This window comes from Pseudophryne corroboree, chromosome 12, assembly GCF_028390025.1.
Source record: "Pseudophryne corroboree isolate aPseCor3 chromosome 12, aPseCor3.hap2, whole genome shotgun sequence".
Lineage (NCBI taxonomy): Eukaryota > Metazoa > Chordata > Amphibia > Anura > Myobatrachidae > Pseudophryne > Pseudophryne corroboree.
In genome coordinates, this window is record NC_086455.1 from 93,747,590 (window position 1) to 93,772,845 (window position 25,256).

Sequence of the window (25,256 nt, forward strand, 5' to 3'; positions counted from 1 at the left end):
ACACACCCACAGAGGTGTTCGCTGTCTTTTATCCAATAACAACTCCATCATTTGAAATAGGTTCCTTAGTGTCAGTAAAAAATCAGATCCTTGCGTACTGGCCTAATGAGATTCACCACACTACAGACATGGAAATGAATGAATGACGTTTAATATTCAAACGATACTTTGTAAATACAATGATCATCCACAGGATAAAATGCAACAAGTTATATCAAAGATTGTATATGAGTATAGCAATCAGGGCGATTATACAACACCACATCACAATTGACTTAAATGGTTAACCAGGGGGAATCAATTAGATCAATTAATGAAAACAACATGTAGAGATAAAGAAAAACATCACAGAAAACTGCTGTAAGAAAGTGTTTCATTTAACCCCTTAGGTGTTACAGTGTTGAGCCTGTCAATCCACTGTGCTTCCCTTTGTAGCAAGAGCCTAGATCTGTCACCACGTCTCCTGCTTTCCGGGACCATGTCTATCATTTTGTATTTTAATGAAGACAAAGTGTGTCTTCGTAACTTAAAATGTTTAGAAACAGGTTGTTCGGCTGGTTTGCCTTCAAGCGCGGATTTAATAGCGCTCCTGTGTTGGGCCATGTGTACTTTAAACATGCATGTGGTCTTCCCTATGTAGTATAATCCATAGGGGCAAATGATACAATACACCACATAGCGTGAGGTACATGTGAAACAATGTTGCAGTTTGATCCGTTTGCCAGAGTGCGGATGTACTATAGAGTCTCCTGTGTCTAGGTATGTGCAAGTGGTACACCCTAAACATTTATAATTACCCGTTTTTTTTTGTTAAGAAAATGTTGGGGTGCCTGGGAGCAAAATCAGAAATGTCACTGTGCACAATCATGTCACGAATACTACGTCCTCGTTAATAACAAGGCATTATCCGTTTCTTGGACAAAGATGGTAGGTCAGGGTCAGTTTGAACAATAGGCCAAATACCCTTCGCCTTTGACATTAATCTAGTACTGGCAGTTGTATAATGATTCACATAAATCATAGTATTTGTTATGCGGCTCTGACTAGAAATGTCTGGTTCTTTAACCTTCGGCGCTGCGAGCGCCTTTTTCCTAGCACTGGTCAGTGCATTGTTGGAATATCCCCTTTCTAGGAACTTAGTGGTCATAATATCAAGCTGTTTACATTCATCATCAAAATTACTACAGATGCGATGTACTCTCAAGAACTGAGAGTACGGTAGACCCTTTTTAAGTGGAGCAGGATGATGGCTTGAAGCTAATAATAAATTGTTACAGTCAGTAGGCTTAGTGTAAAGAGAGGTACTTTACACCTCACCATCTCGACTCACAAGTACATCAATAAAATGTATATCTTTCTCCTGAATATCAAACGTGAATTTGATATTGTTATCTTGGGTATTAATGTCAGCCATCATGCTCAAAAACTCACACCTCGTGCCTCGCCAAAGGAGGAACACGTCATCTATGTACCTGGTGTAGAAAATGATTTTGCTTGCATATTCAGGTTTACCAAAGAACAGATCATGTTCAACTTTGAACATAAAGGCATTGGCATAGGCCGGTGCGACCGGAGACCCCATGGCACAGCCAAGAGTTTGTAAGTAATATTCCTTGTTGAATAGGAAGTAGTTACGTGTGAGAACCAATTGTAGTAATTTCACAAACAGAGATTTATCTGGACCATTGTACAGTGTATTGTTGCTAATCAAGCTCTCAACAGCTGTAATACCTCGGCTGTGTGGAATGTTAGTGTATAAACTTACAACATCAGCTGTACACAACCATGTCTCTGAAGTAATAGGGTCAAGTTTACGCAGTTTACACAAAAAAGTTGACGAGTCCTTCAAATATGTCTGCTCATTCTGAATCACTGGTTGCAGGTAATGGTCTAAGTATCTTGCTACCTGGTAAAATATAGAATTACGAGCAGAAACAATTGGACGTCCCGGAGGCTTTGTCCGGTTTTTGTGCAGTTTGGGCAGGGTATCTAGCACAGGGATTGTTGGTTTAGGGATCCTTTATGCCTCCGTAGTTGAGACATCAATGATTCCCTCATCAACTGCATACCTCAAACAGTTATTCAGTTCATGTTTATATAAATCAGTAGGATCTCTGTCCAATTTCTGATAAACGGCTGTATCCAGAGGCAGAACTCTGGGAGGCAACGGAGTCAGCTGCCGCCGGGCTCCTGCTTTGAAGGGGGGCACCACTCCTCCTGTTCCGTGTGTTCAGTGACATTAATCAATTAAGTTACTTGACAGCAGCCGGAATCTCTTCCGTAGCCGACTTTCCCACTAGTCACCACACATTACAAATCACACCCTCTTTATTATAGATACACTGGAAGCAGACACCTTACTGATTAAGCTATTTTCTCCTATAAAGGAAGCATGAGAATTCTAACTATATGAAGTTATTTCTCTGACAATTACAAGTAACTTCGTATAGTTAGAATTCTCACACTTCCTATGCAAGAGCAGATATCTCCATCAGTAAGGTGCATGCTTCAGTGTAATAGGTTGTGGGTTCTAATCCTGGATATGACACTTTCAAAGTAATTGTCAGAGAAATGATCAGCATTGTGAGTGACTGAGCAGATCTATGTAGTGTGTGGCTGGACCCCTACATAGATCTGCCTAGTTGCAACAGTTTTGTAGTAGCTTCATATAGTTAAACGAGTCGGCACTCAGAGACTTTTCACTGCAATCATGTAATGGTGCAAATAGTGCAAATGGTCACATCAACGTTTCGGGGACCTGGTCCCCTTCTTCAGGATGATCCAGGCTCTTGCTACAAAGGGAAGCACAGTGGATTGACAGGCTCAACACTGTAACACCTAAGGGGTTTAATGAAACACCTTCTTACAGCAGTTTTCTGTGATGTTTTTCTTTATCTCTACATGTTGTTTTCATTAATTGATCTAATTGATTCCCCCTGGTTAACCATTTAAGTCAATGGTGATGTGGTGTTGTATAATCGCCCTGATTGCTATACTCATATACAATCTTTGATATAACTTTTTGCATTTTATCCTGTGGATGATCATTGTATTTACAAAGTATCATTTGAATATTAAACTAGAGATGAGCGGGTTCGGTTTCTCGGAAACCGAACCCCCCCGAACTTCAGCCTTTTTACACGGGTCCGAGGCAGACTCGGATCTTCCCGCCTTGCTCGGCTAACCTGAGCGCGCCCGAACGTCATCATCCCGCTGTCGGATTCTCGCGAGGCTCGTATTCTATCGCGAGACTCGGATTCTATATAAGGAGCCGCGCGTCGCCGCCATTTTCACACGTGCATTGAGATTGATAGGGAGAGGACGTGGCTGGCGTCCTCTCCGTTTAGACTGTAGACTAGAGAGAGAGTAGAGAGTGACACTTGATTTACTAATTTTGGGGAGCATATTAGGACGGAGTACTACTTGCTGATAGTGTGACCAGTGACCACCAGTTTAATCCGTTCTCTGCCTGAAAAAAAACGATACACAGTGTGACACAGTCACATACCATATCTGTGCTCAGCCTCAGTGTGCCCTCAGTGTGCTGCATCATCTATGTAATACTGTATATCTGACTGTGCTGAGTGCTCACTGCTCACACAGCTTAATTGTGGGGGAGACTGGGGAGCAGTTATAGCAGGAGTACATATTTTAACAGTGCACACTTTTGCTGCCAGAGTGCCACTGCCAGTGCCAGTGTGACTGACCAGTGACCACTACTACTTGCTGATAGTGTGACCAGTGACCACCAGTTTAATTAATCCGTTCTCTGCCTGAAAAAAAACGATACACAGTGTGACACAGTCACATACCATATCTGTGCTCAGCCTCAGTGTGCCCTCAGTGTGCTGCATCATCTATGTAATACTGTATATCTGACTGTGCTGAGTGCTCACTGCTCACACAGCTTAATTGTGGGGGAGACTGGGGAGCAGTTATAGCAGGAGTACATATTTTAACAGTGCACACTTTTGCTGCCAGAGTGCCACTGCCAGTGCCAGTGTGACTGACCAGTGACCACTGTCCACCAGTATATTGTGATTGTCTGCCTGAAAAAGTTAAACACTCGTCGTGTGGTGTTTTTATTCTATAAACGCATTCTGCTGACAGTGTCCAGCAGGTCCGTCATTATATAATATATACCTGTCCGGCTGCAGTAGTGATATATATATATTTTTTATATCATTATCATCCAGTCTATATTAGCAGCAGACGCAGTACGGTAGTCCACGGCTGTAGCTACCTCTGTGTCGGCAGTCGCTCGTCCATCCATAATTGTATACCACCTACCCGTGGTGTTTTTTTTTTTTTCTATCTTCTTGATACTAGTAGCTTACTTTAGGAGTCTGCAGTTCTGAGCTGACAGTGTCCAGCAGGTCCGTCATTATATAATATATACCTGTCCGGCTGCAGTAGTGATATATATATATATATTTTTTATATCATTATCATCCAGTCTATATTAGCAGCAGACGCAGTACGGTAGTCCACGGCTGTAGCTACCTCTGTGTCGGCAGTCGCTAGTCCATCCATAATTGTATACCACCTACCTGTGGTGTTTTTTTTTTTCTATCTTCTTGATACTACTAGTAGCTTACTTTAGGAGTCTGCAGTGCTGAGCTGACAGTGTCCAGCAGGTCCGTCATTATATAATATATACCTGTCCGGCTGCAGTAGTGATATATATATATATTTTTTATATCATTATCATCCAGTCTATATTAGCAGCAGACGCAGTACGGTAGTCCACGGCTGTAGCTACCTCTGTGTCGGCAGTCGCTCGTCAATCCATAAGTATACTAGTATCCATCCATCTCCATTGTTTACCTGAGGTGCCTTTTAGTTGTGCCTATTAAAATATGGAGAACAAAAATGTTGAGGTTCCAAAAATAGAGAAAGATCAAGATCGACTTCCACCTCGTGCTGAAGCTGCTGCCACTAGTCATGGCCGAGACGATGAAATGCCAGCAACGTCGTCTGCCAAGGCCGATGCCCAATGTCATAGTACAGAGCATGTAAAATCCAAAACACCAAATATCAGTAAAAAAAGGACTCAAAAATCTAAAATAAAATTGTCGGAGGAGAAGCGTAAACTTGCCAATATGCCATTTACCACACGGAGTGGCAAGGAACGGCTGAGGCCCTGGCCTATGTTCATGGCTAGTGGTTCAGCTTCACATGAGGATGGAAGCACTCAGCCTCTCGCTAGAAAAATGAAAAGACTCAAGCTGGCAAAAGCACAGCAAAGAACTGTGCGTTCTTCGAAATCACAAATCCACAAGGAGAGTCCAATTGTGTCGGTTGCGATGCCTGACCTACCCAACACTGGACGTGAAGAGCATGCGCCTTCCACCATTTGCACGCCCCCTGCAAGTGCTGGAAGGAGCACCCGCAGTCCAGTTCCTGATAGTCAGATTGAAGATGTCAGTGTTGAAGTACACCAGGATGAGGAGGTTATGGGTGTTGCTGGCGCTGGGGAGGAAATTGACCAGGAGGATTCTGATGGTGAGGTGGTTTGTTTAAGTCAGGCACCCGGGGAGACACCTGTTGTCCGTGGGAGGAATAGGGCCATTGACATGCCTGGTGAAAATACCAAAAAAATCAGCTCTTCGGTGTGGAAGTATTTCAACAGAAATGCGGACAACATTTGTCAAGCCGTGTGTTGCCTTTGTCAAGCTGTAATGAGTAGGGGTAAGGACGTTAACCACCTCGGAACATCCTCCCTTATACGTCACCTGCAGCGCATTCATCATAAGTCAGTGACAAGTTCAAAAACTTTGGGCGACAGCGGAAGCAGTCCACTGACCAGTACATCCCTTCCTCACCAAGCTCACGCAAACCACCCCACCAACTCCCTCAGTGTCAATTTCCTCCTTCCCCAGGAATGCCAATAGTCCTGCAGGCCATGTCACTGGCAATTATGACGAGTCCTCTCCTGCCTGGGATTCTTCCGGTGCATCCTTGCGTGTAACGCCTACTGCTGCTGGCGCTGCTGTTGTTGCTGCTGGGAGTCGATGGTCATCCCAGAGGGGAAGTCGTACTCATAAGCCCACTTTTACTACTTCCACCAAGCAATTGACTGTCCAACAGTCCTTTGCGAGGAAGATGAAATATCACAGCAGTCATCCTGCTGCAAAGCGGATAACTGAGGCCTTGGCATCCTGGGCGGTGAGAAACGTGGTTCCGGTATCCATCATTACTGCAGAGGCAACTATAGACTTGTTGGAGGTACTGTGTCCCCGGTACCAAATACCATCTAGGTTCCATTTCTCTAGGCAGGCGATACCGAAAATGTACACAGACCTCAGAAAAAGACTCACCAGTGTCCTAAAAAATGCAGTTGTACCCAATGTCCACTTAACCACGGACATGTGGACAAGTGGAGCAGGGAAGGCTCAGGACTATATGACTGTGACAGCCCACTGGGTAGATGTATGGACTCCCGCCGCAAGAACAGCAGCGGCAGCACCAGTAGCAGCATCTCGCAAACGCCAACTCTTTCCTAGGCAGGCTACGCTTTGTATCACCGCTTTCCAGAATACGCACACAGCTGAAAACCTCTTACGGCAACTGAGGAAGATCATCGCAGAATGGCTTACCCCAATTGGACTCTCCTGTTGATTTGTGGCATCGGACAACGCCAGCAATATTGTGTGTGCATTAAATATGGGCAAATTCCAGCACGTCCCATGTTTTGCACATACCTTGAATTTGGTGGTGCAGAATTATTTAAAAAACGAGAGGGGCGTGCAAGAGATGCTGTCGGTGGCCAGAAGAATTGCGGGATACTTTCGGCGTACAGGCACCACGTACAGAAGACTGGAGCACCACCAAAAACGCCTGGACCTGCCCTGCCATCATCTGAAGCAAGAAGTGGTAACGAGGTGGAATTCAACCCTCTATATGCTTCAGAGGTTGGAGGAGCAGCAAAAGGCCATTCAAGCCTATACAACTGAACACGATATAGGAGGTGGAATGCACCTGTCTCAAGCGCAGTGGAGAATGATTTCAACATTGTGCAAGGTTCTGCAACCTTTTGAACTTGCCACACGTGAAGTCAGTTCAGACACTGCCAGCCTGAGTCAGGTCATTCCCCTCATCAGGCTTTTGCAGAAGAAGCTGGAGACATTGAAGGAGGAGCTAACACAGAGCGATTCCGCTAGGCATGTGGGACTTGTGGATGGAGCCCTCAATTCGCTAAACAAGGATTCACGGGTGGTCAATCTGTTGAAATCAGAGCACTACAATTTGGCCACCGTGCTCGATCCTAGATTTAAAACCTACCTTGGATCTCTCTTTCCGGCAGACACAAGTCTGCTGGGGTTCAAAGAACTGCTGGTGACAAAATTGTCAAGTCAAGCGGAACGCGACCTGTCAACATCTCCTCCTTCACATTCTCCCGCAACTGGGGGTGCGAGGAAAAGGCTCAGAATTCCGAGCCCACCCGCTGGCGGTGATGCAGGGCAGTCTGGAGCGACTGCTGATGCTGACATCTGGTCCGGACTGAAGGACCTGACAACGATTACGGACATGTCGTCTACTGTCACTGCATATGATTCTCTCCCCATTGAAAGAATGGTGGAGGATTATATGAGTGACCGCATCCAAGTAGGCACGTCAGACAGTCCGTACTTATACTGGCAGGAAAAAGAGGCAATTTGGAGGCCCTTGCACAAACTGGCTTTATTCTACCTAAGTTGCCCTCCCACAAGTGTGTACTCCGAAAGAGTGTTTAGTGCCGCCGCTCACCTTGTCAGCAATCGGCGTACGAGGTTACATCCAGAAAATGTGGAGAAGATGATGTTCATTAAAATGAATTATAATCAATTCCTCCGTGGAGACATTGACCAGCAGCAATTGCCTCCACAAAGTAGTACACAGGGAGCTGAGATGGTGGATTCCAGTGGGGATGAATTGATAATCTGTGAGGAGGAGGATGTACACGGTGATATATCGGAGGATGATGATGAGGTGGACATCTTGCCTCTGTAGAGCCAGTTTGTGCAAGGAGAGATTAATTGCTCCTTTTTTGGTGGGGGTCCAAACCAACCCGTCATTTCAGTCACAGTCGTGTGGCAGACCCTGTCACTGAAATGATGGGTTGGTTAAAGTGTGCATGTCCTGTTTATACAACATAAGGGTGGGTGGGAGGGCCCAAGGACAATTCCATCTTGCACCTCTTTTTTCTTTCATTTTTCTTTGCGTCATGTGCTGTTTGGGGGGTGTTTTTTGGAAGGGCCATCCTGCGTGACACTGCAGTGCCACTCCTAGATGGGCCAGGTGTTTGTGTCGGCCACTAGGGTCGCTTAGCTTACTCACACAGCTACCTCATTGCGCCTCTTTTGTTCTTTGCGTCATGTGCTGTTTGGGGAGTGTTTTTTGGAAGGGCCATCCTGCGTGACACTGCAGTGTCACTCCTAGATGGGCCAGGTGTTTGTGTCGGCCACTTGGGTCGCTTAGCTTAGCAATCCAGCGACCTCGGTGCAAATTTTAGGACTAAAAATAATATTGTGAGGTGTGAGGTGTTCAGAATAGACTGAAAATGAGTGGAAATTATGGTTATTGAGGTTAATAATACTTTGGGATCAAAATGACCCCCAAATTCTATGATTTAAGCTGTTTTTTAGGGTTTTTTGAAAAAAACACCCGAATCCAAAACACACCCGAATCCGACAAAACAAAAATCGGTGAGGTTTTGCCAAAACGCGTTCGAACCCAAAACACGGCCGCGGAACCGAACCCAAAACCAAAACACAAAACCCGAAAAATTTCCGGTGCTCATCACTATATTAAACGTCATTCATTCATTTCCATGTCTGTAGTGTGGTGAAGGGTTAACACTCTCTTGTTACGTAATTAGTCCATGCTGCATGACATCAGCTGGAAGTCTAACTCTGGGGCTTCCTGGACTGCACGCACCTGGTGATTTCATTTGTTATATAGGTAAGACTTGTTCTGTTGTATGTATATGCCTGACGAAGGTTTGTGATTAAAACCGAAACGTTGCACATCAAAATCGGGAGACTGGACCCGTTTATTTGAATTAAGTCCTGGAGTGCCGCTTCATTGTGCTTATATCTTCAACCTGCAAAGTTGATTTAGAGGGCACCGGGCAAGCTGACTGTGATGTTTATTTCATGAGTGCCGAATACAAATACTATTTATATATATATATATATATATATATATATATATATAAAACAATAGAGAATAGCGCCTAGGTAAATTCAATAAGACCCCTTAGGATAGAGGATAAATAATGACTCTTTAGCCAGACCTAACACCCCTCACAAGTAAGTGAGTGGCAGCTCTTAAACAATATAAAGATAAATATTAAAAAAATGAAGTAAAAAAAGCGCCTAATAGTGTCGGTGAATCACTCTTCGTGAGTATAAACGTGGTGGTAAAACAGACAAAGTATTGCAACTTAGCTGTGGATATTTCTGGTAGATGACTCTTAGAAGCCGGACATGTAAAAGAGAGATAAATTCGACATAGTGTGTACTGTTTTAAATTTTTTACAAGTATTTAAAAAAACAATTTAGGAACTGTGCTGGTTCCAATTTTTGGTAAGAAAACTATATTAGATAAAAACAGTAACAATTTATTAAACACACTCCTGCCATACATGCAGGTTACATATATAGACAAAAAAAAACAGTAAAAAAGGGCATAAGGACGTATATAGCAGCTCATTCAGTTATAAATGTAGGTATTAACCGTACAAGATTATGAAGTATAGCAGGCTTATCTGTCCACATATAGAAATTTTGGGATAAAATTAATCCGTAAATGCAAGTATCAAACCTACAAGATATAATATAAAAACATGGCTTATCTGTCCACGAATGGGAAGTCGGAGGGGTGAGCATCCAGTCCCTGACAGGGACTGGATGCTCACCCCTCCGACTTCCCATTCGTGGACAGATAAGCCATGTTTTTATATTATATCTTGTACGTTTGATACTTGCATTTACGGATTAACTTTATCCCAAAATTTCTATATGTGGACAGATAAGCCTGCTATACTTCATAATCTTGTACGGTTAATACCTACATTTATAACTGAATGAGCTGCTATATACGTCCTTATGCCCTTTTTTACTGTTTTTTTTTTGTCTATATATGTAACCTGCATGTATGGCAGGAGTGTGTTTAATAAATTGTTACTGTTTTTATCTAATATAGTTTTCTTACCAAAAATTGGAACCAGCACAGTTCCTAAATTGGTTTTTTAAATACTTGTAAAAATTTTAAAACAGTACACACTATGTCGAATTTATGTCTCTTTTACATGTCCGGCTTCTAAGAGTCATCTACCAGAAATATCCACAGCTAAGTTGCAATACTTTGTCTGTTTTACCACCACGTTTATACTCACGAAGAGTGATTCACCGACACTATTAGGCGCTTTTTTTACTTCATTTTTTTAATATATATATATATATATATATATAGATATATATAGATATATATATAGATACACATACCCATATGTACACACATAAATTACTGTCTGCATATATACACAAACACATTGAGGCGATGCAGTCTTAGGAAACTTACACAGCAAGTATCTTGTTTAGAAAAATGCTCCCTTCACCCTCTGTGCGCATCACCACAAACATAGGCTGCCGTTTACAAAGCGTATAACAGTGAACAAGAAAGACCACGCTCCATGCACCCTCTCCGTGCCGGGAGTGGCTGCTCTGTCTGTTTTGTATCCAGCTTATGTGAATACATATTGAGCACGCTCGCTGCACCGTCAGTGTGCAGGGAGCGGCGGGCGCTTACCTAGAGCAGGCTCCCTGCACTTTGTGTGTTGGGAGCGGCGTGTGGGAGCAGATGGCGCTGCACTGGAAGCGGCGCTGTGATGACCCATAGAACACGCTCCCTGCACCTGCTGTGTGCTGGGAGCGGTGGGTGATTGCATCTCTGTGTGCCGGGAGTGGTGCACTGACCTTGCGGCAGCTGTGGAAGCTAACCATATGCGGCTTCCAATCCCCACCGCTCCGTTCTCCCTGTAAGTGCTGTTTGTTAGAAAGACTCCCCTCTGAAATCTCCACACCAGCGGCCATAGCACGCCCGGTCACACTATGGATCGGCGTCAGTATACCGGTCGCTCGTTTTAAAATCTGGAATCTTCATGTATTTGGAGGAGATGGCCGCTCAATCCCGGACCCTCACTTCTCAGCAAGTGGGGAAGGGATCGTCTGCTGCCTGGCTGACATGGCCGTGCTTCTCTGCAAGCGCCCACGTGTCAGCAGCGGCTGGAGGTAGTACAATCCCGGACCCACACTTCTTAGTAAGTGGGGTAGGGATTGTCTGTAAAAGGTAAAATAAAATTGAATATTCAGCCCATGATGTGCTTCCCAGAGGCACATAAAAACACTGGAGTACGGAGGGGAAAGGAGAGTTAACATTTAAATATTTAAATGTGCCTATCCCTGCTAATGCCCCGGCCATATATCAAGGGTACTCCAGTGACCAAGAGTACTCCAGTGACCCCTAGTGGATGAAAAAGAAATACATTGTAACAAATAATAAATACATACAGTAATTGATACATACATAATAATAAATACATAATTGATACATACATATACGTTATATCAGTTCATGTTAGGATATGGACAGCAGTGTTTGATTAACTGAGGCAATAACATAACTCAATTGGTATAATGAGCTTTATTGATACAGTGATTTTCAATAAATTGTGACAAGTCAATTGGCATGGACACCATTTGAGATTATATAAGGAGACATTGGGGGATTATCCATATATGAGGTATATATGTATTTAATATCATACTGAAATAAACCATTGGATCTGATACTCTTGATGGTTATTATAGATAATTGGGAAGTACGGATGGTGTAATGGTTAGCATTACTGCCTCACTGCATTTAGGTCATGGGGTCAATTCCCACCAGGGCCCTAACTGTGCAGAGTTTGTATATTCTCCCCGTACTTGCATGGGTTTCCTCCCACAATCCAAAAATATACTGGTAGGTTAATTGGCTCCAATCAAAATTAACCCTAGTGTTAATGTGAGTGTGTGTATGTGTGGTAGGGAATATAGGTTGTAAGCTCCACTGGGGCAGGGACTGATGTGAATGGGCAAATATTCTCTGTAAAGTGCTGTAGAATATGTGTGTGCTATAAAGTGGCGTAAATTCGTCCCAGTCGCCCGGAGGCAAGATAAATATTGGTGCCCCCCCTATATTTAAATAAATACTAGTATGTATGTGTGCATATATATATATACATATATATAACACAAGAAGACAATGATGAGGCGGCACTCCGCCTCATCATTGTCTTCTGGTGTTATGCAAAGGGTTTGTACCCCTGGAGGAAGGCACCTGAGCAAGTCAGCCCCATAGCAGGGGCGGAGCCGAGTGCCAGAGCAAAGCGTGTATATATATATATTTTTCATTGTGTTTATTTTTTGCAGGGCTAATTAGAGGTGTGAATCTTCTCCGTCCCTCTCGGCTGGCGCTACGCGGTGTGAACCGCAACGCAGCTGCTTCTGAAGTGGAACGCATACAGACGTGGTTGCTAGGGCAACCAGGTCAAGCTGGGACCCGGAAGCAGCCGGCGGCGGCTAACAGTGACGGAGCTGCGGCGGGAGACGCGGAGGAGTGTGCACCGAGCCCTGTGGGGTATTTTAGTGGGTAAGTGTTGTGTGTTCACTTTTGTATTGGTATGCCTTGAAGAAGGGGCTCTGCCCCGAAACGTTGCTTTATGTCAATACAGCATTTCTGCTTATAACCAGCCTCTTGAGTGTCTCATTGTCCACCATTGGAATTGCATACATTTTGAGGATTAAGGCACCGGGGCACGCTGTTGTCTGAAGCTGAGTGCCGGCTGATTTGGCTTTGTATATATATATATATATATATATATATATATATATATATAGCAGAGTTACAGGCGGCACTCACGGACTCCTTCAGAAATGACCAGGAACCCCGGGTCTGTGTACAACGTTTCGGATTTTATTATCCTTCGTCAGGTAACAACATATACAAGCCATAAAAGCTTACCTTTATATCAAACAAGTGATGTGAAAAAGTGCATGTGCAAACGAGATCCAAACCACCCCCGTACTTCCGCTGACGTCATCACTGTCAGACGGCGCCGGGCGGAAGACAGGAACACCGTTACCATGGAATCTGTTGCCATGGGATCTGTATACAAAACAAGTAGCAGCGGTTTAAATGCACAGAATGTCAGGAGTACAGATCAAAATGAACAATCCAATACAGTATCATGAAAGATTATAATAAGCTATAGAAAGCAGTTAAGGGAGAGAATTTCATTTAAGCCATTAGGCGCAATTGTGTTTAAAAGATGGATCCATCTAGCTTCACATTGCAAGAGCACTCTGGCTCTATCGCCACCCCTGCTATCCTCACTGATCTGATCAAGTATTTTATAACGTAGGGATGAGAGTGTGTGTCCCCTAGCCTTAAAGTGTTTGGCAACCGGCTGGTCCACATTTTTGCCCTCCAGTGATTGTTTGATGGCGCTACGATGCTGTGCCATCCGCTCCTTAAACTGACACACAGTCTTCCCGATATAATACAAGCTACAAGGGCATATAATGCAATACACAACATATTTGCTAGAGCAAGTTAAGACATGTTTCATTTTAATTTTTCTGCCCGTGTGGGGATGAGTGATATAATCCCCAGTCTCTAAATAAGAGCAGGTCGTACATCCAAGGCATTTATAATTGCCTGGTTTCTTTGTCATGAAATGCTCAGTTGTTCTTTTGGATGTTCCAGAAATATCTGTGTGGACCACAAAGTCCCTAATATTTCTGCCCCTAGTGTAGCAAGGAAGTAGCTTACGTTTGGATAAATCTGGTAAATCAGGGTCTGATTGAATTACTGGCCAAATTCTCTTCGCAGTTGATACCAGTTTTTTGGTGGCTACAGTGTAATTATTTACCCAAATAACCGAGGAATCAGCTTTGTTTTCCACGGTACACTTGCCAGTGCTAAATTTCGGAGCTGCCAATGCTTTAGATCTAGCAATTCGTAGATCATTGCTGTGATAACCTCTCTCAAGAATTTTTTTTGTCATGGCTTCCATCTTCACAGCCTCATCTGCGGTGTCACTGCAAATGCGGTGCACCCGGAGGAACTGGGAATAGGGAAGCCCCCTCTTTAGCGAATCAGGGTGATGGCTGGCCGCTTGCAATAGATTGTTACAATCGGTAGGCTTCTGATAGATCGAGGTCACAAATGTGGAATCCCGAATGCTTATCTCCATGTCTAAAAATTGTATCTTTTCTTTTTGAATATTATATGTAAACTTGATGTTAGGATCTCTAGAATTAATGTCACTCATCATGCTGTGTAACGAATCTGGGGCCCCTATCCATAGAAAGAAGACATCATCTATGAATCTCGTATATAAAGGGATAAAACCAACATTACAGCTGTCAAGAAACAATTTCTCCTCCACGTCAAACATGAACGCATTGGCGTACGTAGGTGCGACACACGCACCCATTGCACACCCTTTTTTTTGTAAAAAAAATTAATCATTAAAGATAAAATAATTCCTTTCAAGAACCAAGCTAAGCAATTTTAAGAAAAATACAATGTCAGGACCCTTGTATAGGGGATTGCCGGTTATGAGCAGCCGAACTGCTTCTATCCCCCTGTCGTGGGGAATGTTGGTGTATAAGCTCACCACGTCGGCTGTACATAACCAGGAATCACCAGGAACCACACCAAAATCCCTGAGCATCTGCAGGAACATGGTTGTATCCTTAAGGTACGTTAATCTATTCTGTACCACAGGTTGTAGATAGAAGTCCAAATACTTGGAAACCTGGAAGTATAAGGAGTCCCTGGCAGAGACGATCGGTCTACCAGGTGGGTTACGTGCATCTTTGTGTATCTTAGGTAACAGATTGAAAACAGGGACTCGTGAGCAGATTCATAGATGATGTCTTCTTTCTATGGATAGGGGCCCCAGATTCGTTACACAGCATGATGAGTGACATTAATTCTAGAGATCCTAACATCAAGTTTACATATAATATTCAAAAAGAAAAGATACAATTTTTAGACGTGGAGATAAGCATTCGGGATTCCACATTTGTGACCTCGATCTATCAGAAGCCTACCGATTGTAACAATCTATTGCAAGCGGCCAGCCATCACCCTGATTCGTTAAAGAGGGGGCTTCCCTATTCCCAGTTCCTCCGGGTGCACCGCATTTGCAGTGACACCGCAGATGAGGCTGTGAAGATGTAAGCCATGGCAAAAAATTTTCTTGAGAGAGGTTATCACAGCAATGATCTACGAATTGCTAGATCTAAAGCATTGGCAGCTCCGAAATTTAGCACTGGCAAGTGTACCGTGGAAAACAAAGCTGATTCCTCGGTTATTTGGGTAAATAATTACACTGTAGCCACCAAAAAACTGGTATCAACTGCGAAGGGAATTTGGCCAGTAATTCAATCAGACCCTGATTTACCAGATTTATCCAAACGTAAGCTACTTCCTTGCTACACTAGGGGCAGAAATATTAGGGACTTTGTGGTCCACACAGATATTTCTGGAACATCCAAAAGAACAACTGAGCATTTCATGACAAAGAAACCAGGCAATTATAAATGCCTTGGATGTACGACCTGCTCTTATTTAGAGACTGGGGATTATATCACTCATCCCCACACGGGCAGAAAAATTAAAATTAAACATGTCTTAACTTGCTCTAGCAAATATGTTGTGTATTGCATTATATGCCCTTGTAGCTTGTATTATATCGGGAAGACTGTGTGTCAGTTTAAGGAGCGGATGGCGCAGCATCGTAGCGCCATCAAACAATCACTGGAGGGCAAAAATGTGGACCAGCCGGTTGCCAAACACTTTAAGGCTAGGGGACACACACTCTCATCCCTACGTTATAAAATACTTGATCAGATCAGTGAGGATAGCAGGGGTGGCGATAGAGCCAGAGTGCTCTTACAATGTGAAGCTAGATGGATCCATCTTTTAAACACAATTGCCCCTAATGGCTTAAATGAAATGCTCTCCCTTAACTGCTTTCTATAGCTTATTATTATCTTTCATGATACTGTATTGGATTGTTCATTTTGATCTGTACTCCTGACATTCTGTGCATTTAAACCGCTGCTACTTGTTTTGTATACAGATCCCATGGCAACAGATTCCATGGTAACGGTGTTCCTGTCTTCCGCCCGGCGCCGTCTGACAGTGATGACATCAGCGGAAGTACGGGGGTGGTTTGGATCTCGTTTGCACATGCACTTTTACACATCACATGTTTGGTATAAAGGTAAGCTTTTATGGCTTGTATATGTTGTTACCTGACGAAGGATAATAAAATCCGAAACGTTGTACACAGACCCGGGGTTCCTGGTCGTTTCTGAAGGAGTCCGTGAGTGCCGCCTGTAACTCTGCTATATTGTCACACAACAAGAGGAGGGCACCTGTCACATTGTTCGGTTGTTTCATTTGGAGTGCCGGTTGATATTCATTGTTTTTATATATATATATATATATATATATATATATATATATATATATATGATATATACATATATGTGTGTGTATATATATAAATTATATATCCATTCTCTCTCTCTCTCTCTATATATATATATATATATATATATATATGTGTGTATGGAGTGTTCTGAAAAAAAGTATACACTGTGTATTTGCTGTGTATTAAAAACGTATATATTAATGTAAAAAAAACCTAAAAATAAAATTATATACTGTGTATTTGCTGTGTATTAAAAATGTATATTCTGTGTATACATTTCATTGTCTTTTTTTTTTTTAATCACACATTTCTTAGAAGTTATACCCAGGATTAGAACCCATAACCTGTTACACTGAAAGCAGACACATTACTGATGGAGCGATTTGCTCCTGTACAGGAAGCATGAGAATTCTAACTATATGAAGTTACGTGTAATTGTCAGAGAAGTAACTTCATATAGTTAGAATTCTCATATTTCCTATACAGGTGCAAATAGCTTCATCAGTAAGGTCTCTGCTTCCAGTGTAATAGATTATGATTTCTAATCTTGGGTATGAGACTTGTAAAATGTGCATCTACAGTATAATAAAAAGGGTGTGATATGTAAGGTGCAGGGACCAGTGAGGAAGTAGGCCACTGAAGAGATAGCAACAGCTATCAATGAACTTAATTCAATGGTGTCACAGAATGGGAGGAAAGGTGCCCCCCTTCAGAGCAGGAGCCCGGCGGCAGTTGACTCCGTTGCCTCCCAGAGTTCCGCCTCTGGCGCTATATAAGTAACTGGTAATAATAATTCACCAGAGAAATTGATTTACTCCAGACATATCAGAATATTCTGGACTCATATACAATTTTGTGATTTGAGTCTCCTCTACATATGTATTTCTAGTTATACCTGCATACACAGGTTCAGGAACTGTCTGCTATGATCAAGGATACCTGGATCAGTTACCCATAACACACCCTATTACTCCCAGGTTATAAGGGAAGTGATTCTCTTTTTATCTGAGTCTAGAATCTACAACTGTGAGACAGTCATTTTTAGTCATAGCATACATATTTGCACTATTTAGTGACATTATAGTCATTATAATTAGATATAGTAGGAGTATGTACTGGCACCCTGGTGGGATATTTTAATATTCTTCAATTTCTATCTATGCTCTAATTTTTAATATTTTCGCTTTTTTTAACTACCTAGGTGGGGGGATTTATTCTATTTTATTCATATTGATTAAAAGTTATATTTTAAATATCTATTTCTATTTAATGTCGACTAAGTGCACCACAATGCTACCCTTTTCCTTTTTGTAGTACATGATTTCAACATTCCAATAGATATCTCCACAAAGTCCCCTGCCTCTCAAAACTCCTTAACCTCACATCTTCGCTTGGTCTCTCAGTGGATTTCCACCCCCTCCCGTGTGCATGGTAGCTCACTGGATATGGTCTTCACTCACTGCTGAGATTTTCTGATATCTCCATCCCCATTTTCCCGCTCTGACCACCACATGTTCTCCTTTGACTTATCTCTCTCTAAAGTCCCTCCGCTCTCTGCCCACCCCCACCTTATCTCCCCTACTCACTGTCTGCTCTTGAATTTGGCACTTACTTCACATCCAAAATTGACTCCATAAGTCAGGATCTCACATTCCACCAAACCATCAGCAACCAGATCCTTTCCCTTACCACCCCTCCCCATCCCTCTTACCAGCTCTGATATCTTTCTCCCATGTATCTGGTTAGAAAGTCTTGGCCCTCATCCATTCCTCCCCCCCACCTCCCCGCTTACACCTATCACCTCCGACCTCCTCTGCTACTTCTCTCTGCCTGTTCTCTTGCCCACTTCCTCAGTACCTCCTTCTCACCAGGCACTGTCCCCTCTGTATTCAAGCATGCACTGGTCTCCCCTATGTCTTAAAAAAACTACCCTTGATCCACACACTCATTCTAACTGTTGAATCATCTCTCTCCTCCCATTTGCCTCCAACCTCCTTGAACATATTGTCTACAACCGCCTTACTTTCTCCCCCTCACTGCTTGACCCATTCCAGTCTAGATTACGTCCTCTCCACTCCATTGGAACTGCCCTCATGAAAGTTTGCATTGACCTCCTTTCTGCTAAATCCAAGAGCCACTACTCTCTATTTATTCTCCTTGACCTCTCTGCTGCTTTTGACACTGTGGACCACCCTCTCCCTCTGCAAATCCTTTACTCCCTTGGTCTGCGTGATACTGCCCTCTCCTGGCTATCCTCCTACTTATCTGACCATTTCTTCTCTGTCTCCTCTCTTGACTTCTCCTCTACCGCCTCTTCCACTAACTGTATTTGTCCCCCATGGTTCTGTTCTTGGTCCTCTCCTTTTCGCTCTCTATATGTTCTTTATAGCTGAGCTCATTAGCTCTTTTGACTTACGATATCTGCTGATACTCAAATCTACCTTTCCTCCCTTTCCCTCTACCCCACTCAACTCATTTGTATCTCCAACTGTCTCTCTGCTATCTCTTGTTTGATGTCCCAGTGCTTTCTTTTAACATGTCTCTTCTCACCCTCCCACACAACCTCATCTCCCACAATTTCATTATCTATTTATGGCACTACTAGCTCCTCTAGCGGGATGCGGTCAAGATCCTGCCGGACGGAATCTCGGCGGTCGGAATACCGACCCCGGAATCCCGACTGGCACAATCCCGACATATTCTTCCTTTGTGGGTGTCCATTACACCCATAGAGGGAGAATAAATTAGTGTGCCGAGCGTAGCGAGGCACCGGGCCTGCAGCGTGGCAAGTGCAGCGAGCCCGCAAGGGGCTGCGTTGTGCTCGCCCCCCTGTTGGGATTGTGCTGATCTGGATTCCGGTGTTGGTATTCCGATTGCCGGGATCCCATCCTGCGGGATTTCGTACTGATCCACCTCTAGCCCTCTAGTGCTATATTGGAGTAATCATTTACTCTTCCCTCTCCTTCAAGACACACATTCAGTTCTTCTCATAAACTTGCCATTTTTAAATGTAAAAATTACCAGGATCAGACCCTTTCTCACCCAGGATGCTACTAAAGGGGTATATTTACTAAAGTGCAGGGTTTTTTTTAGAAAAAGAGATGTTGCCCATAGCAACCAATCATATTCTACGTATTATCTTCTAAAAGGTGCTAGATAAATAAGTAGAATCTGATTAGTTGCTATGGGCAACATCTCCACTAAAAAGCTGCACCTTAGTAAATATACCCCTTAGACCCTTATCCACTCACTGGTCATCTCCAGACTGGACTACTGCTCGACTCCAATCTGTAGTATCCTCAATGCTTGCTGCAGCCCGGCTCTTCTTTCTCACCAAACATACTATGTCCACTTCCCCTCTCTTTCAAGCCCTACACGACTCCCTTTCCCTTTCAGAATTCAATTCAATCTTCTCACACTCACTTTCAAAGACCTCACCCACTCCTCTCCCATTTACATCTCTGGCCTTATCTCTCTTTATACTCCCTCCCATCCTCTACGCTCTGCTAATGCACGCTACTTCACCTGCCTGTTGATTATTTCCTCCCACTCCTACCTTTATTCATGTGCTGCTCCCTTTCTCTGGAATTCTCTACGTATCCCCCTCAGACTCTCCAGCTGTTACTGAATTTGACCTGCAGTATCTATGTGCTGCCAGAGGTGCTGCTTTTCTGTCTGGCCCGCAGTACCTACAGTATGTGCTGCCAGAGGTGCTGCTATCAGAGCAGTATTATTCTGTTTGTATCCCAGCTGCAGTTTATTATTGCCTTGGGTCCTGTGTATGTGTGCAGCATGCCAGCTGCAATGTATTCTGTAATCAAGGGGGCTGTGTTGCCATTGGTTCTTGCTCCTGATAAAAGCCAACTAGCCCTACACAGAACTGGCAGTTATATTACATGATTTCTTGTATTACCTTATCCTGAGAACATTACTTGCACTACTTGTGTTACTTGGTAATGAGAACATTACTAGTTACCTGCATGACTAACTAGTATTTCCTGAGTTCCAGTACCTGATTCCTGTGTTGAGATCTAATTTGGACGTCTTGTCAGCAGCACCCAGTTCAACCTGCCTTGCTTTGTCATGCCTTGCTCTGCCTGTAAAATACCAAAGGACTTTCAGCGAAGTGACTCTGTGAATTACCTGGTCCTTGCTACTTCGTATTAGTTCTGTGCCTCTGCATGTATGTACTTACACTGTGGCTCTTACCTGTGTCTGTTTGCATTCCTGGCTACAGTAATTATCCACTGCAAACTTCTTATTGGACTACTGTGTAAACTCTGCATTTATTGTACATTGCTTTGGATTTATACTGTGAGTTCCTGTGTTGTACGTTACCACTCTGCTGCCTAATGGCCAACTTAACAGCAGTGTAGGCCCCTGGGCACATCCTCTAGCGGTAGGGGTGGGGAAATACTATCTGCAACAGCTTTGATGTACCACAGGCTGTAGGGGGTGTTCTATCTTCCACTCAGCATGTAGGACCTGGAGCAGTAACTTCTGATAATTACTCCTTTACTGCACAGATGGGGTGTGAGGGAGAACACTAAACTGTAGAAGGGGGCATTTGGCTGAATGAAGGGGCCCTGGTACATGACTTCCTGGGTGGTAGGGGGTGTTTAATACATAGGGAAGAGGTGGATAGTGGAGTGGGCTTAATATTCATCATTTTCTGGTAAGAGGGCAACTTGCTTGACTGCAGATATCTCAAGTTCCTGGAAATAGATTTATTAGCTTTAATGGGATTAAAAATTAGAAAGTTCCACCTTTCAGGAGGTTCTGGGAACTTGAGCATCAGAATTCATGAGCCAGAGCAATCCACCGACAAAATTATAAAACTGCATATTTGGCGTGTGGAGCTGGAGCAGGGACCAGATGCTGGAAGGCTGATATCTCTGGTTCTGGGCATAGTAGAGACAAGATGCCAGTGCCCACTGAAAGGGGAGAGTCCCAGCTTTTGGAATATACCCTCAGAAAAACTCTAAGTCAGACAGAACTCAAGAGATCTGGCTGGAAGGAGCAATTAACAGGCTTGGATGGGGACCACTGCTTTGAAGTCGGATATCTCTGGTTCCCCAGGGCCGATTTTCAAAACTCTGGTACCCCTGGAAAGAGGGTACCCTCGGCTATCAGCCTAGGGCCAAAATACCCCTGGGGCCTTTGGGTAAGTGCCCATTGAACCCATACAAAAAGACTGCCCTGTGTTGCCTGAATAAAGCACTGAGTACCTCTCCTTTATGTGGACATTCTTTACCAACAACCATAGGCATCAGAACGGGGGTGGTGGCAAGGGGGCAGCTTGCCCCCCCCAAATGATATGGAGGTGCAGGCGCAGGTTAGGGGGAGCGCTTACCCCTGGATCCGTGTGGGCGACTCCTGCTGTAAAATCAATGTGCTGCCACTGCCTGCTATGCCCAATGTCCTCCTAGCTGGCTCTTCACTGATGCATTACTGGGAGGGAGTCGTGGCCAAGCTGAGCCTGCTGGGACAACCCCGCCTCCTCACAGTAATACATCTGTGAAGAGCCGGGCTGGCTAGGAGGACATGGGGTATAGCAGGCAGCGGCAGCACACTGATTTTACAGCAGGAGTCTCCCGGAGGTAAGCGCCGCTTACCTGCACAGGGGAGGGGGGTGCCAACAACAATAATTATTTTGCTACATTCTTAATACTGCATCTAAGACTTCACTCCAGACCTTACATTACTCTCTTATGGTTAAGTCCACATTCTCAGTTTGCATATCTGCGCTTAGAGGGTACTGTTATATCTAGCCCCAAACTCATGAACATATCTGGTATTCTACAGTCAAGTTTCCAGCTAAAGGTCTTGTGCCAGTGTGTATCTGCCAGCACCCATTACTCCAGTACACAGTTTATCCTTGTCTTGTAATTCACCTGCCAGACATTATAGGCAAGTGAATCTTAACACCACCTCTCTTCTTCACCAAACCCTGCTAACTCTCAACTTAACCCTGTTCCACGCTCACTGTCTACCCTATCTGTGTCTCATGTTCAGGGTCCTCCTTCCACATGTGCTTTTCCTTCTCTTACTTAAACCATCTTCTACTCCATACTCCCTTCGATGGCACCAAATCCCTCAGTTTTCTGTCACCCCGATACTTATTGCAGTGTCATCTGCTGATGCAGATATGTTTATATACCTTGTACTTGTCCTGTATTGTCTTGAACTGTGTAAGTCACTGTTTTCTTGTTATGATTATTTGTGTACATACACTGTAATTGGGCGCTGCAGATCCCTTGTGGCGCCTTATAAATTAAGGATAATAATAATGATAATCATAATGTAAACAAAATTCTATTATAGTTTTAACATAACTTTTACGTTGTCATACTATTTATTAAAGCATGTGCTATGAAACAGCCGTACTGTATGTGCTATGAATTTTATAAGACTTTTACTTAATTAACAGTTGTTATCATTTTATTATGCTGTCATTATACTGCTCAGTTTAATGGATTTCCAAACTGATTTAAAAAAAAAAAAAAAAACACCTTAAATTAGTTATTTAATTAACAAAAAAATCTTGGTGTTTGTGAGTTACCGACTCCCAACATCACTGATTCTAAACTTGGGACACCTGGAAAGGGGGTATGCCCTTGGCAAAAAGGGTGTGGCTTCATAGGAATACCACAATAAGAGCCAGCGCTACCCGCTCAGCATCTCCTGCAAAGCAGGGAGGCGCCGGGCTGAAGAGGCACTCTCCCCGCTCTGCTGTTGCTGCTAGCTGCCGGCTACTGCTGCTTCTGTCACACTGTATGGCTCCGGCTCGGTCCCTCCTGTCTCCTCCCCCTCCTTCCCACTGCACTTTAGGCAGCGATGCCAGCAACACTCTCCCATGGATCTGTGTGCGGTAAGTACCACACGCCACCTCTATCTCTTCCCCCTCTGACTTAAGTGTAAGGGGCATTAAATGTTGCACTACTACTGTGGGCATTGTGTGTAGCAATAGTACTGTGGGCATTATGTGTGGCAGGACTACAGTGGGCACTCTGTGGGGCAATACTACTCTACTACAATGGGCATTATGTGTGGCATGACTACTGTGGGTGTTCTGTGTGGCACGACTACTGTGGGCATTATGAGTGGCATGGCTACTGTGGGCACTCTGTGTGACATGACTACTGTAGGCGCTCTGTGGGGCACTACTTCTATGGGCATTATGTGTGGCACAACTACTGTTGGCGTTCTGTGTGGCACTACTACTGTGGGTGCTCTGTGTGGCACTACTGCTGTAGGCATTCTGTGTGGCACGACTACTGAGGGAATTCTGTGTGGCACTACTGCTGTGGGCCTTCTGTGTGGCACTACTGCTGTGGGCATTATGTATTAGGGACGCTATCATTGTGGGCATCTTGTGTGGCACTACTACTGTGGGTGTTATGTGTATAAGGGACGCTACTGTGGGTATTGTGTATAAGGAGCACTACTGTGTGTCGTAATGTGAATTAGGTACACAACTATTTTGTACAATATGAATCAGGAGCACTACATGTGGTATTATGTGCATAAGATTGTGATACTGTGTGGCATTATTTGAAATGGGGATATTATTGTGTGGCCATGCCCCTTCTATGTAAGACAACGCCTCTTTGTCATGAACTGTCCCTTTAATACATATGAGAGGGAGGGCGCAAAATTATTGTGTGCAGGGGGCGCCGGACACCCTAGCACCGGCCCCGGACGCAATCACTAGCCACGCCTCCTATTTTCACCATTGGGAGGGCATGGCCAGCACTATGGGAGCTGCTGATCATGCTCACTCTCACTCATCTGCCGCGAATAGACTGTGTGCATACGGACAGCATCTATTCACAGCTGGTCAGTCAAGCATAGCAGCAAGTGACAGGGAGCCTCCCAACTGCCCTCTCCCCACCGCAGGACAATGCGACCTGCAGGTGGGACAGTGGCCATATTTTTTTACTTTTCCTGCATATTGCTGCATTGTGACTTCTGAGCAGCCATATAGTACTTACAATGGAGAGAGAAGAAAAACTGAACACTAACATACAGTACATTCGTATATTTACTGAAAGTAAATTTTGTTCAATTTCGTGCTTTTGTTCGATATTTATGCAGTTTTCAGATTTTAATTTTAAAATCAACTACAAAATCGACCTTTAGTAAATATACCCCTATTGTATGTTTGATTTTAATATGCAGATTCAAATGCATTAACTTCTTTTGCAAATTTACTTTTTTTTATTGAACTGAATAATTTAACATGAGAAATGAAGATTACAGCAAACCATAAATGATTTTGCACTTTATGAATCTATACAACAGCTCTCACTGCCATTTATGATATAGTTTGCATATTGTAGCAATTTACAATTTTCTTGTGTGCTAATCATTTGTTGTTGTTCTGTTTGTCTCTGTGTTAGTATAAATTAATTAATCATACCTGTTACTTCTTAACAGCAGTCAGTGGCAGATTTTCCACTAGGCATGATTGCCATTTGCTGTTCATATGCCGGAAGCCCAATCCCCCTCCCCCCCCCCTCCTCCCCACCCCATTCTGCCGCATATGAACAGCAGGCCCTTCCATTTTTTCACCAGGATTGGAGAGACCAACAGTGAAAGTAAAGTGTGAGAAGGGGGCGGAGCTACAAGGGACCCAGCATGACTGTTGTTAGAGAGAGATGGATCTGCTGCAGATCCACGGCTGCTTGTAAGCTAAGCGTGTGTATGTGTAGTG